We start from the raw sequence: 13,436 nt of genomic DNA on the forward strand, positions 1-13,436 counted from the left end.
GCTCTGTCTCTCTCTGTATTAAAAATAAATAAAACATTAAAAAAAAACAATCAACCAATATCCACTGGAAATATTTCGAGTTAGAGCCTTGGAAAGAATATAAATATTCAAGTGTACACATGTTAATTATACGACACTTCCGAAGTTAGATGCCCTTGAGGCAAAACTCGGTTAGAGCTTTCGACACAGTTGTCACTGAAGCAGATTCACCTCAGGACAATCATAGAATCATGCAGTGAAATAGTTGCTGGTGAAAGGAGTTTAAATGTCAGTTGCCCATCTCAGTCAAAAGTGGGGTTGGTTGCCTCAGGGCGAACATGCCTGGATCTGCTCTGAGGTTGGCCAGCTAAGGGTGTATGGCCAAGATGCATCCAGAGTGATCCTGAGAGAACTGAACAGGCTGACCCTGGCAAGGCTGGGACAATGATGAGCTCAGGGAGCTTGCCTTTCTCCCCGTCTTCCTTCTTCCTTGCCTGTCTCCCTCATGTCTTCCCACAGTACTTGGTACCTCAGACTCAACACATGTATTCTTTCTGAATGATTTGGTTTTCTCTTTTCGTTTCTTGTTAGTAATAGTTAATAATATATTATCTCAGGAATGTATAATTACACCTAAGATCTAGAGAACTGTAATATCTTGAAACTGTCCACCATAGTCCAGGAAATGAAATCCCTCAGACTCAAAAAGTCCCCCTCTTCCACACTGGTAGTAGCAGCGCTCTTAATCATAAACTGAGAGTCACAGAGTGTTTGCAGTGTAGATGGTTATCAGTCATCTTTTAAAAATCATTTTCGTGCACCCCACGGCTTGGAATCCCCCCCCTCATCTCGTCACCTTGATGGCAAGGGGAGCTATACATGTGGGTTCTCTGTAAAGGGCGACACGAGTTCATTTGAGATTACCCTGGAAAGTCCCTCCGATGGGTGTCGTGGTGCAGTGCAATGGGAGGTGATTTTACAGGTTAAATGTGTTTCAATGCAACAACCATTCTGAACAGGAAAAAAAACAATAGCATCGTGTTTTTCTCAATGCCTGTTACATTCCAGGTGGGGGCAAATGCATCGTGAGGTACTGGTCTAAAGAGAAAACACCAAGTTTTCTGTGTCTCAGTGGGAAAGAGCCTCATGGAGAGATAAGCTCACATAGAACGTGATGATAGAACCAGAAGGGAAGGACTTGAGGTCATAATCTTGAGGAATTCCAACATGTCATTGTTAGGAAGTGAAAGGGAAGTTTAAAAATGTGACTCTGGGAAGTAGCCAGAAAACCGGGGGACAAACTTGGAGTCCATGGGGGTTCAGAAAACCAGAGAAGAAATGACTTTAAGAAGATAAGTATGGACAATACTCTTGAATCCTCATATTGGGTCAAGGAAAATAAGCAAAGGAGAAAATAATTTAGCATATTTTGAGCTGAATTATGTTCCCCCAAATTTGTATGTTGCAGCCCTGCCTTATTAACTGTTTTTGGATATAGAGCCTTGGAAGAGATAATAAGGTAAAATGAGATCATCGGGATGGGCCCTAATCCAGTATGACTGGTGTCTGAAGAAGCAGCAGAGATGTTGGGGATGAAAACACACAGAGGGAAGACCACTGAAGAAGAGGGAGAGCAGAGCCAGCTACAAACCAGGAGAGACTTCTCATGAGGAACCACCCCGCCAGCACCATCATCCTGGACTTCCAGCCTCCACAACTGGAAGAAAAGAAATTTCTCTTGCGTAAGTCACTGAGTCTGTGATTTTTGTTAGTCACCTTAGCAGACTAATCTAAGTAATGAGGGGTGAGAGATAACCCATGATCATGTTGTTTGGGGGGTGATGAAGGTAGAAAACTGGATTAGATTATGTTGAGGGACGGGCATCAGGTGAGTAAATAAATAGCAGCAGGGAATAGCGCTCTTTCATGAAACTTGAATATGAAGAGAAAGAAAAAGGGTGATTATCCGGGAGAAAGGTGGGCTTTTAGGATTATGAGGATTAAACCTGAAGATTAACAAAAAAGGAATGAGTTCCTCTATGCAAAAGCCACCTTAAAAGGACAAATTATTTCACAGATGAAACAGCAGAATTAGAATATGATCATAACGTCCATAATAATAAAACTGACATCAAATCAATATTACCATTTATTGACCAAGTAATATAACTCAAGTTGCAAGCATCTTGCTTTATATATTTTGTCTTCGTAGCATAGTGCCTGGAACATGCCAGGTATTTGATACATATTTACTGACTGAATACTGAATATTTATTGAATGAATGCCATTACAAAATAGATATTATTATTTTTATTCCAAACTTTTTCCTAATTTTTACATGAAGACGTTAAGACTCACTAGTTTACATACCTTGTCCAAGGTTTATGCAGTTCAAAAGCCTAATCCATAATGCAGACACATTTAAAGAAAGAATGTGTTAATCAAGGAAAATAAGTTAAGTGAAAATTTTAACAAATGAGAGGTTAGGAAGGCAAAACCTTATTTGCTGTGCAGGGGAGAGGAGATGAGGTACTATTAGCCTTTGAGAGTCCAAACAGCTCTTGGAAAAAGGTTTAAAAGGTTTTTGGTGTCTAGTGATTAAAGTCATCCCAACACTCACTACCACCTGGATGTGGAGACCAGACTGTGGGCCTTGTAGAAGATTGGAGATGGGAAGTTATTGGACAGTTTGAAGCAGAGGAATTTTATCACCTCATATATTGATCTGTTAGGGACGCCATAACAAAACATCACAGACGGGGGATACTTAAACAACAGAAATTTATTTTCTCATGATTCTGGAGGTCAGAAGTTCAAGATCAGGGTGTCAGTAAGGCTCTTTCCTCTTGAGGCCTCTCTCCTTGGCTTGTAGAGAGCTGTTTTTCTCCCTGTGTCCTCGTGTGGTCCTCTTTCTGTACATGTCTATGTCCTGATCTTCTGTTCTTTTTTTTTTTTTTTTCAATTTTTTGACGTGTATTTATTTTTGAAAGAGAGAGAGACAGAGAACACGTGGAAAAGGGGCAAAGAGAGAGGGAGACACAGAATCCAAAGCAGGCTCCAGACTCTGAGCTGTCAGCACAGAACCCAACGTGGGGCGCCAACTCACGAACCACAAGATCATGACCTGAGCCAAAGTCGGCCGCTCAGTGGACAGAGCCACCCAAGTGCCCCCTGACCTCTTGTTCTTACAAAGATTCCAGTTGTATTGGATTAGGACTTTGCCTTTACTGACCTCATTTTGACTTAATTACCTCTTTAAAGAGCTTATCTCTAAATATAGCCACTTCCTGAGGTACTGAGGAATAGGCCTTCAACATAGGAATTTGGGGGTACAAATTAGCTCATTACATCTAGCTTAGATTTTTAGCTTGATCCCTAGGGTGCTATGATGAGAACAGATTGCAAGGCAGTAGGGATGCATGAGAGTAAGAAGGGAGAACTATTAGGAGGCTTTTGCAACAATTCAAGTGGCTCCGTCCAAAGTGACAAGGTGGTTGAGGTGGTTAAAAGAGTTTGCACTTGGGGAATATTTTAAAAGTTGAGTCCAAATAAATTGCTTTTAAACTGAGTGCAGGCTACAAAAGAGATATTCAAGAATAACTCCAGGGCTTTGGGCCTGAATAGCTGAAAGAATGGAGTTGCCATTACCAGAGATGAAGAGATTATGGGACAAGGAGGCTCAGTGAGAAGATTAGAAATTCTGTTTAGGACATATTAAATTCAAGATGCCTATCAAACATCCAAACAGAGATGTGTGGTGCGTTCTTGAAACTGAGTGAAATTTGAGTAGACATATGGGATCCAGGTATAAATGTTGGAGTCATTATTATATAGAGGGTAAGAAAAACAAGAGGATGTATGAAATTGTTGACAGGTGGGTATCGAGAGGAAAAAAATAGGCCAAGTGTTAAGTTCCACAGCAGTGCAATGATAAAGGGCCAAACGTAGGAGGCAGAATGAGCAAAAGAGACTAAGAATGAATGGCTGGGGAAGAAACTCTGAAAAGTCTGGTGCTTAAAAACCTGGTGATGATACTATTTCTGGAGCAGAAAGAGTGTTTGCCAAATGTTAGTTCTGTAAGATGAAGACCATTACATTTAGCAACATGGGAGGCACCAGTGGGTGACCTTAAATTTAAATTTACTTAAAGTGAATCAGTTCTTAAGAATGAATCAACTCTCAGGCACTGAAAAGTTGAGTCTGTGGATCATACTGCAGAGGGAACATTGCCAAGAAATACACATCCTTCATGGCCTGCCTACATGTCCAGCTGCCCTCTCTAGGTAATCGGCTACGTCTTTGCTGATCAAGTTACAACACTGTCTTTGTGTCTCAATGATAAGGCTTAAAATAAAGTCAACTTTGAGTCTCTGTAGGCTTCAAGTTTTTTTTTTTTCTGATGCCATTACATGCTACCACAATGCTTGAGATATAGTAGATAACCAATAATTATCCAAAGAATGGATTAAAAATGAATGTTGTTGGGCAAGCAGATAATAGCCAAGAAATGGTTTTCATCTTCTATTCTGTGTTAGTCTGGATCCTCCAAGAAAGAGACCTCAAGATGAGATTCATCATGAAAGAGATCTATTAGAGGAAATGCCTTTGCAAGAAAGATAGGAAGGGTGCCATTAGACCTTAAAGATATGGAAGGAAGGAAAGATGGTTCAGTAGAAGCATCTTACACTAGAGTGCAGTGAAGAAAGTATTGGCAGTGCTGATGGGGAATCCTTAAGCCACAGAAGCCCATCAGTGGATCCTCATCTTCCAGGAAAGGACCTGCCTTACAATGCATAGTCAGTCGTTGGCTGGAGGCAGCCCATAGGAAGCATGGCCTTGGCATCAATGTGGTGGTACTTTTCAGAGTGTAGTCACTGGGGCTGTTGGTCAATCATACCACCTGCAACCAAGATCTGAGAGGGACTTTTAACAGCCACCTTATTGCCCATCATGTAGCTGCCTACTCCATATTTGATATAAAGAATTGAGCGTAGATACAAATACCAAGGGAAATCAGGAAAACTATCTTTTTCGGACTCTCTAGTCAAATCCCTGAATACCCATAACACTATTTATTTAAATAAGTCAATCAGTGGCAACAAACCATATTTCAGGCAAAAGATGAATCTTTTGTCATTATCACCACCTCATAATATGATTTCATAGCTTCTAATAGACAAGATAAATGAAAAAGACCAAGAACACTGTCTCTGTTCTGGTTTCCATTTATCCTTTAAGTTACTAGCCTTGACTCAGCCCAGATGCCCCCTCCCCCAGCTTGCCTCCTCCTCTTCCATTCTAGCTGTTTCTTGACACAAAAGTTCTTGTCAAAGTGACTCCTTAGAGTGCTGCTTAGTTTCTATCCCAGAAAGCCAAGCAAAACCATGTGTTCTCAATCTATGTTTCAAAGGCAACCTTCCGTTCCAGACTGCACACGTGTGCTTTCATAAAAATGTGATTCAACAATCATGTACTAAGAACACTCTTTTTGCAAGATGGGTATTGATGAATCAAAAGTGAATGATTTTTTAATAAGGAGAAGTCTGAAAGGGAACATCCTGATGGCTTTTCTGAACATTGTGAGCTAAGAGTTTTGGAATATAATATGTTCCTTTTCAAATGAAGTAAACTGAGTCACAAGAAGAAGAGTGATTTTTATCTTTACATTTCCTTGTGAATGATGCACAAGTCAGAAATTGGATGTACTGAGACTGCACCATACTCGATCACTACCTTGTTATTGCACTATTTTTGTAGACTGAGCACATCAATACCAAAGAATCATGCATTGTGTGTGTGCCAGAGGGTAAATAACTGTACCTTTGAAACTGAATATTGATTCCTCAGTACTCTGACTATAATAGACATACCCTTTCATTTGAATAAAACAATGTATTTTCAGTATTGCAGAAGAAAATAAAATAATAGCCACAGGACAGACTTGCTTGCCTCATGGTATATTAGTTACAGGTTTTAATTTACTAGTAATTATGTTAGTCTGTGCTTTTGTCATTCTCCCCAATAACTTTTATGTATTTAGGATTTAAAGTTGAGGATGGGTAGGTGGGAGAGGATCACAGATCAGGGGAGACAGGAATTCATAAGTACCTAATATCTTTTGTAGTCGTCCTTAATCTTCTGGGGTCGAAGGTCAATTGCCCCTGTCCATGTTGCACTGATACGAGTGTCTTCTACAGTTTCTAAAGACAAAACAAAAACTCGATACAGCCTCATTTACCTTTTCTTAAAGCATTCAGTTATTGGGAAGTGTTAATAATTCCATGCAGAGGAGTTGAGCAATTCAGAGGAATTAGAACAGTATTCTCAGGTCTCCAAAAGACCATTTCTATTTTGGAGCCTCAAGGTCATAGACTCATAGTCCCTGGAAGGTCCCTAAGACGTGTCACCTACTATTTTGTTCAATACAGAAATGGGAAAAACACACCTTGGAGAAAGCAGTCAGACCTTTCTCCTGTGGCCTTCTGCAGCGAGGGGGAAATGGCTGCTCTCAGCTGTAGTGTGAGATGTAACACAATGTTCTTTAACAGACGTAGTATGAAGCTACCACACATATACATCAATTTTATTTCACATAATAAATTACTATTTTTTGTGTGGTCTTTGGTCAGGAACACTAGTTAATTCTGGTTCCCAACCTTATTTAGTTTGGCCATACATCCTGGAATTACAGACAGAATTAAACTTAGACTTCCTGTACAGATGAAAATCTGTAGAATCTTTGGTCTAGTGTACAAAGACCTCAGAAAGACAGATTATACAAGTCTTGTTCCAGAAAATTCTTTCCCTATTTTTTCTCCTCTTCAGTGATTCTTACTCCCTTAAAAGTCTTTGTTTGTTCTTCTGTTTTAATATATATATATATATCTGTGTACGTTGATTAAGGATCTTCTCTACCTACTGTCCAGACTGCAATAATCATTGTTGTCTTACACTTTACACAAAGATCTTTTATCACAGGGTGTCTGGGTGCCCCCATCAGTTAAGCAGCCAACTCTTGATTTCAGCTCAGGTCATGAGCTCACGGGTTCCTGAGTTCAAGCCCCACATGGGCTCTGCGCTGACAGCATGGAGCTTGCTTCAGATCCTCTGTCTCCTTCTCTCTGCCTCTCCCCCACTCTTATGTGTGTACTCTCTTTCCCTCTCTTTCAAAAATAAATGTTAAAATATTTTTAAAAAGATCTTTTCTCTCAGATTTAAATAACCTGAATGGGTGTATGTGCACGTTTAATTTCTTTATTCCTGTAATGAATTATTTGGGTGTCTGTCTTGAGCAAGGCCCACACTGAGTGCTCTGGAGAAGGTCTGCAGTAGACCTAGATCCAGAGTCTTCCAGAGCAGTGGCACATGGCCCCAAACCATGCAGGATGCTTTTGTGCATGCTTCTTTCAGTCCTGTTTGCTTCCACCTCACATTGCTAGCAAAGTAGAAAAAGAATGGATGGGATGAGGGCTGCCTCTCTCTTGTTTTTGTTCCTTCTTTTATTTATTTCTCCATTTTAGAAGCAAGAAAAATTTCCCTAGAAATCCTTCAGTGCTTTTCCCTCGCCAAGATTTGGTTCTAAGATCACTACTAAAACTATCACTAATAAAAGCATGGTATTATTATCTTTGGCTTAGACTAACCATTTCAGATGGGGAAGATATTGGGAGTCAACCAGAAAAGTGACGGCAGGCATGTAAACAAACCATAAAGTGCAAGATGGAGAGTGTTGAAGCATAAAAGAAACATAACTAAAATGTTTTGAGTGTTAAACCTGGAGAAACTTATTTCCAGCTGGGGATTCAGAAGAACAGACTTCTGCATTGAAGACTGGAATCAGGCACAGCAAGATGAAAAACAACACTTTAGTTTTCCAGTCAAGAAGTGGCAAAGGGGAGGAAAGAGATGTGTGTAGTTACATGAGTAACTACATGTAAATGAGCTACATTTGGCCGAGATAAAAGTCTCGAAGGTGTATTGGTTAGCTTTTGCCTTAGTAACAAATACCTCCCACTTCTCTGATGTTTATTACCCCAATTATTTTTGTACCAATCCTGCATTTGCTGGTTGTCTGCAGCTCTGTTTGGTCCTAAACCACGTATATTTTTATTCTAGGGATCCAAGCTAAGGGAGCACTCTTTATCTAGGATACATTCCTCTTGGCCCAGAGGAGAAACCCACACTGCAGGTGAAGTTTTGAGGAGCCTAGTGGTCTAGGGAATGTTGGAGTATTCCTTTTGAGAGAAAAGAAAACTCACATCATCTTGTCCCTCCTACCACTAAGAAAGAGGCACAAAGGCTGGTGGGATTCATTAGTTTCTGGAGGCGGTGAGAGTCAGTTAAGTATACTCTTCCACTTGATCTACCAAGTTAGCTTTAAGTCAGACAGTTTCGCGAAGGGTTGAGAGGGCAACAGGTCCAGGTGACTATATAAGCTACTTTACAATGTATGTGCTTTGACCCAGCAGATCAAAGGAGCAGAGGCCCTGGGAGCGGTTGTAGTGACACCAAGTTGGCAAAGTTAAATGAGAATGGAAAGACAGATTGGGACTCAATCATGGACAGACTTAAATGTTATACCAAGAGAAAAGGCAATAGGGAGTCATTTAAGGTTTTAGGCAGTGGAGTAGATCATCAGGGATTTACTCTGAAGCTCATTCAAGCTCTCTATAGGTAGAAAGGTCACACAGGTAGACCCAACAAAGTCATAACACTTACCCCTTAACTGTGCTCCTTTGTTCCTAGCACTGAAATATGTCCTTTCATTTAATCTTACCACTTAAATCTTTTTAATCTGTTGCATATAATGCTTTATATATTATCTTTGTGAAGGAGATTTTATCATCCCTATTTTTAAGATAAAAAAACTGAGACTCAAAGAGGTTAAGGAAGTTGCTCAATGTCCCCCCCCCCAGCTAAGAAGGTGTAGAAGCTGATATTTAGGTAGGCTTTCCCTATTACACCATCAAAACACCCACTCAGTTAGACTGCCTATCCGCATGAACAAAGATGAAAATATTGGAGCCTCATAGCCATAGGAGGTCCAAGTGGCATGCCACTCTGAGGGGATGAAATCTCCTCTTTGCATCTATTCATTTATTCATTCCTCCTTTCAACAGATAAGTAGGGGCTAGAAGTCAGGCAATGCAAAGGAGAATTGAAGGGCACTATTTTAGTATGCCTTAAACTGTGGATCTTTAAATGTTGTATTTAACTTGGGTCCTGGTGAATTAAATCTAGTTATAATTGCTGATATAGTTGTCATCTTCTCCATTAGTGTAAACTCCAAGAAGATAGAACTATGTGTTTTGTAGCCCCAATTTCTAGCACATAGTAATTGCTCAGTAAAGACTTGATGAGTATGTGTTGGAGTGATTGAGTGATGGCTAAATGAATAAGAACCACATGGAATTTACTTTGATGGTGGTAGCCTTTCTCTTGATGATGGGACTGGTTTTTTTTTTTAAGCCTGAAGCCTGTGCTTGTCCTCACATGTCCTTCAGGGAAAGAGCTAATAGTCTGAGAACTCTTGTCCAAAAACCTCAGTCTCACTTCCTGTTAATTGCTTGCCACAGGTAAAGTGTTTAAAACAAACACTCCATATCATGTTATTCTCCCAATGAAAGACCTCCAAAGGTTCTCCATTTGACTCCAGCGTTTAACATTGTATTGAAATTCCCATCAAGAGTCTGTCTTCAGTCCATCTTTCCAGCTTTCTTTCCATCTCTTACCATAAGCTCCTCGACCCAATCCCCTAGACCTTATACTCCATCCATGCAAGACTATTTGCAATTCTGTAACTACTCTGGTTCCTCCTCCATTTCTCCACTAGGACTTCAACCAGCCCTTCAAGATACAGCAGCTCAAAAGTTAGCTCCTTCAGTTAGTTCCATTGTGCACTGAGATCAATGACCCTTGCTTATAACACTGCCGTAACTCTTCCCATACTGCATTCTGATGATGAATTTCTGTGTCTAGCTCTCCCCAGACTGAGAGACAGCTCAACATTGAGACTGTATTTATCTTTGCACAGGCAGTTCCTAAAGAGGTTGCCCGAAGGTCATAGGTGCTCAGAAGGTCCTAGGGAGTTGTGGTGGATGAATATGCCTACGAATGAGTGGTTGAGAGGCTTCCAATGGGCCATGAGACTTTGACCCAGGCTTCTTTTCTGGTTGCAGACACTTCCATGTCCTGTGTGTGCCACAGCAAGTGAAGGAGGAACTTTCCACACATGTTAACACTACACAGGTCCTGTCTTTTCAGTCACAAAACCATTTTCTGTTGGAAGCAGTATCCTGGGGTGGTGTGTCCATTATCAGGAAGGTCTTCCTCTGGACTCTTCCAAGAGATGTATGTATGTATGTCTGTGTTTTTGATAGAGAAAGAGAGAGAGAGGGAGAGGGAGGGAGAGAGTGCATGTGCAAGTGGGAGAGGGGCAGAAAGAGAGACACAGAATTTGACGCAGGCTCCAGGCTCTAAGCTGTCAGCACAAAGCCCGAAGAGGGGCTTGAACTCACAAACAGTGAGATCATGACCTGAGCTGAAGTCGGACATTTAACCAACTGAGCCACCCAGGCGCCCCAGAGTCTGAGAGGTTTAAATCTGAGATGCTCACCTCTGGATGAGGTGACCCCCTTTCAACCCGGCTTTGCTGCTCTAATTTGCCTTGAAGTGCAGGCTAATTTATGAAAAGAGAAAATACACAGTTGGTGATTTTGTGAAATTGTTGGCTTGTGTGCCATTTTATCCGAGTGTGTTCTCAAAAGGAGGCAGATGTAAGGTTGTCTTTTTTTTTTAAGCCCAATAATGTCGAGGATATGACCAGACATGCTCCCTTTCAGCTGAGGAATATTCCCCTCTTCTTTGTGGCAAGTCCGAGGATGACAGCCAACTTTCATCTTCCCTGACAAGATAACGCAGACATTTTCCTCAGGGAAAGGCGATTGATCATTTGGTTCTGCTCAAGGATAACCTGGAGTGTATAAAAGCACTCACAGGGCTCTGTTCTTTATAGCCGCCTCTTTTGAAAACATATGAGAACACACAGAATGTTCTTCATTAGACAAGGAGCCCACTTGTGATTTTTATTTCTGAAGGCTTTAAGTACTGGGAGGTATGACAAGAGGCCATTTCTGCTTTATAATGCAGACCAAAAGAGCTCTTCTCTGGCCCCCAAACATGCCCCTCACCTAACTACTCTGGTCCACATTCATTTCTCTCCTCTCTGAACTCTTAAAAGCTCTTTCTGCCTGAAGTTTATTGCAGAACACTTATTATAGATTATATTGGATCATGTGTTCTCCTCTTCTGTTTCATATTGATTCAGGTAGATTTAAAACTTCAGAAGGACAGGAGACCCACCATATGCTTCTTCAGTAACCCTCAAAGTGCCTCGCACAATGCTGGGTCCATAAATCATGCTCAGCAAGTAATGTGATTGATAAACTCCCAAGCACAGAGTGTGGCAAGGATATGTGAGAGAAGATTAATTGTATTATGTTGACGTCACAGTGTTGAACCTAATCAGGATATATCTACCTGAAGAATTCTGGGTGCCATTCTGTTGTCAGATCTTCAGAATGATAACTGAGAATTGCAGAGGCCCGGGGAAGGCATTCTAAGAGTAAAGCGATTGGATGCATTATTTTAGGAAAAACACTTGACATACTACAATTCCTTACTCAGACTACAGAGAGGCTTACAAACTTACAAGCGCTAAAACTTACAATATCATGAAGATAAAAATAGAGTGACCATTCTATCACCTAAAGGCACTTGGCAAACAAAAGGCTTGGAGAATGCCTCATTTAGTGATCATATAACTAAAGATATAAAGAGATCTTAGAAGGATTGGAATCAATTAATGGTGAACAGAGCCACGATGTATTATTAAGGAAATCAGGAACACTTGGGGTCCTATAAATGACCATGCCTTCCTGCAAAAATTGTACTTAGTGGCCTTTTCAGACACATAATATTAAAGAGATGAGAATTTTGGCTTTCCCTATTATGAGATGTCTCAAATTGTTATTTCCAATCTGAAATTGTTTTTCATTTCCTTGGATTCCTACAGAATTTTACCTGTACAAACAATGCAATCTGTATACTTTGTCTTCTTTTATAACTATGTGCAGATTATTTACCCTACTAGATTTAGAGGTTCTTGATAATGCAAATAATGATAAGGATGATGATGATGTTGAGAACTAACATTTATTAAGCTCTTACTATGTGCCATCCTTTAGAGGGCAACACTGATTCAGATTCATTGAGTTATACTACATATTTATCTTTGTATGTCCATTAGCCCTAATAGCACTTGAAATAACATTATCTGTGAAATTAACAAATGGTAAGCAAGTTCACCAATTCACTTTCCCTTTGAGTAAACTGGGAATGTGAACACATTTGATTGAGATCCAAATACATGATTTTTCTCTCCTTAATTTTTCAGAAGCCTCTTCTATCAGGCAAGAAGGGTCATGTCTTGTGATGACATATTTCCCTCCCAGTCCCTAGTGTAGTGGTAACTACCTAATAGGTTCTCAGAAAATCCCCCTTGACTTATATATTCCACAGCACCAATTATGAAAAGCAATGATGATATGGTAGGCAATGATAATAGTTTGTGGACATTGCTGTAGGTCATGTACAGTTAACAGTCTACCATTTCAAATTTGCAACGCAGTCAACATTCAGTGTTCCATAAAAATCACAAGGTATTGGATCTATATAATATTGAGGGGACCTTGTGTGTTTATCACTAATTTGTCTACATTTTTGAAAGTGGGTGGGCTCTAAAAAGCCTGGGCTTGAAACCTTTGAATACCATGACGATAGTAAAAGAGAAACTGCAAGTGTCATTCTTAAGCTCTAAAAGGCTTAAAAATAAATTGCAAACATCCTCAAGAAACTCCCATTCTTGGGGAAATTATTAACTTGTGAGTAATGTGAAGACATTCTCGATAGAGTCCCAGTTACGTATCCTATGGCCTTTATTGTTTACTCTTGAATTACAGTGAGGCCATCTCATACTTCTTATGGACTCCAAAATGCATGAGATGGCCCAACAAAAATAATTCCTCTTTCTATCCCCCACTCTGGCATTTTCCAAGAACTATAGTCTCCTAAGAGAACGTACTCTGGGTCAGTGGAGGTTGAGAAGAGAAGGGCCAGAGGATGTGAAAGTGGAGAGCCATGGCAGACTCAAGCTCCCTCCCTACCCTGAAAAGTTCTGCAGTGGGTAGAATTTACCCCAAAGAGGAAGTGTGAGTCTAGAGAGTTTTCTCTTTTCTGATTAGGGGAATCTTAGATGCTGGCATTCAGACTTCGCCTGTCTCTTTTTGGTGGTGGGCAGGAAGTCAAAATGGCTGAATTCCCAAGCTTTCTGGATCTATGTGAAAGTTCTCAGCCTCTACTCAAGCTTAATTTTTTTTTTTTTTTTTTTTTTTTTTTT

At 40.3% G+C, this 13,436-nt stretch overlaps 1 long non-coding RNA gene across 2 annotated transcripts in view; it reads left to right on the forward strand.

The window, feature by feature from the left end:
- Positions 1-1,123: 1,123 nt before the first annotated feature.
- Positions 1,124-13,436, forward strand: part of LOC115296262 — a 26,002-nt gene continuing 13,689 nt past the window's right edge. The window contains exons 1-2 of one of the 2 annotated variants that reach the window (XR_003910817.1): positions 1,127-1,721; positions 4,164-4,351. This is a non-coding gene — a long non-coding RNA (uncharacterized LOC115296262). Of the gene's footprint in view, positions 1,722-4,163; positions 4,352-13,436 lie in introns of those variants that run through there. The other variant, XR_003910818.1, reaches the window with a different exon arrangement.

This window comes from Suricata suricatta, chromosome 7 (assembly GCF_006229205.1).
Source record: "Suricata suricatta isolate VVHF042 chromosome 7, meerkat_22Aug2017_6uvM2_HiC, whole genome shotgun sequence".
In the NCBI taxonomy this organism is placed as follows: Eukaryota; Metazoa; Chordata; class Mammalia; order Carnivora; family Herpestidae; genus Suricata; species Suricata suricatta.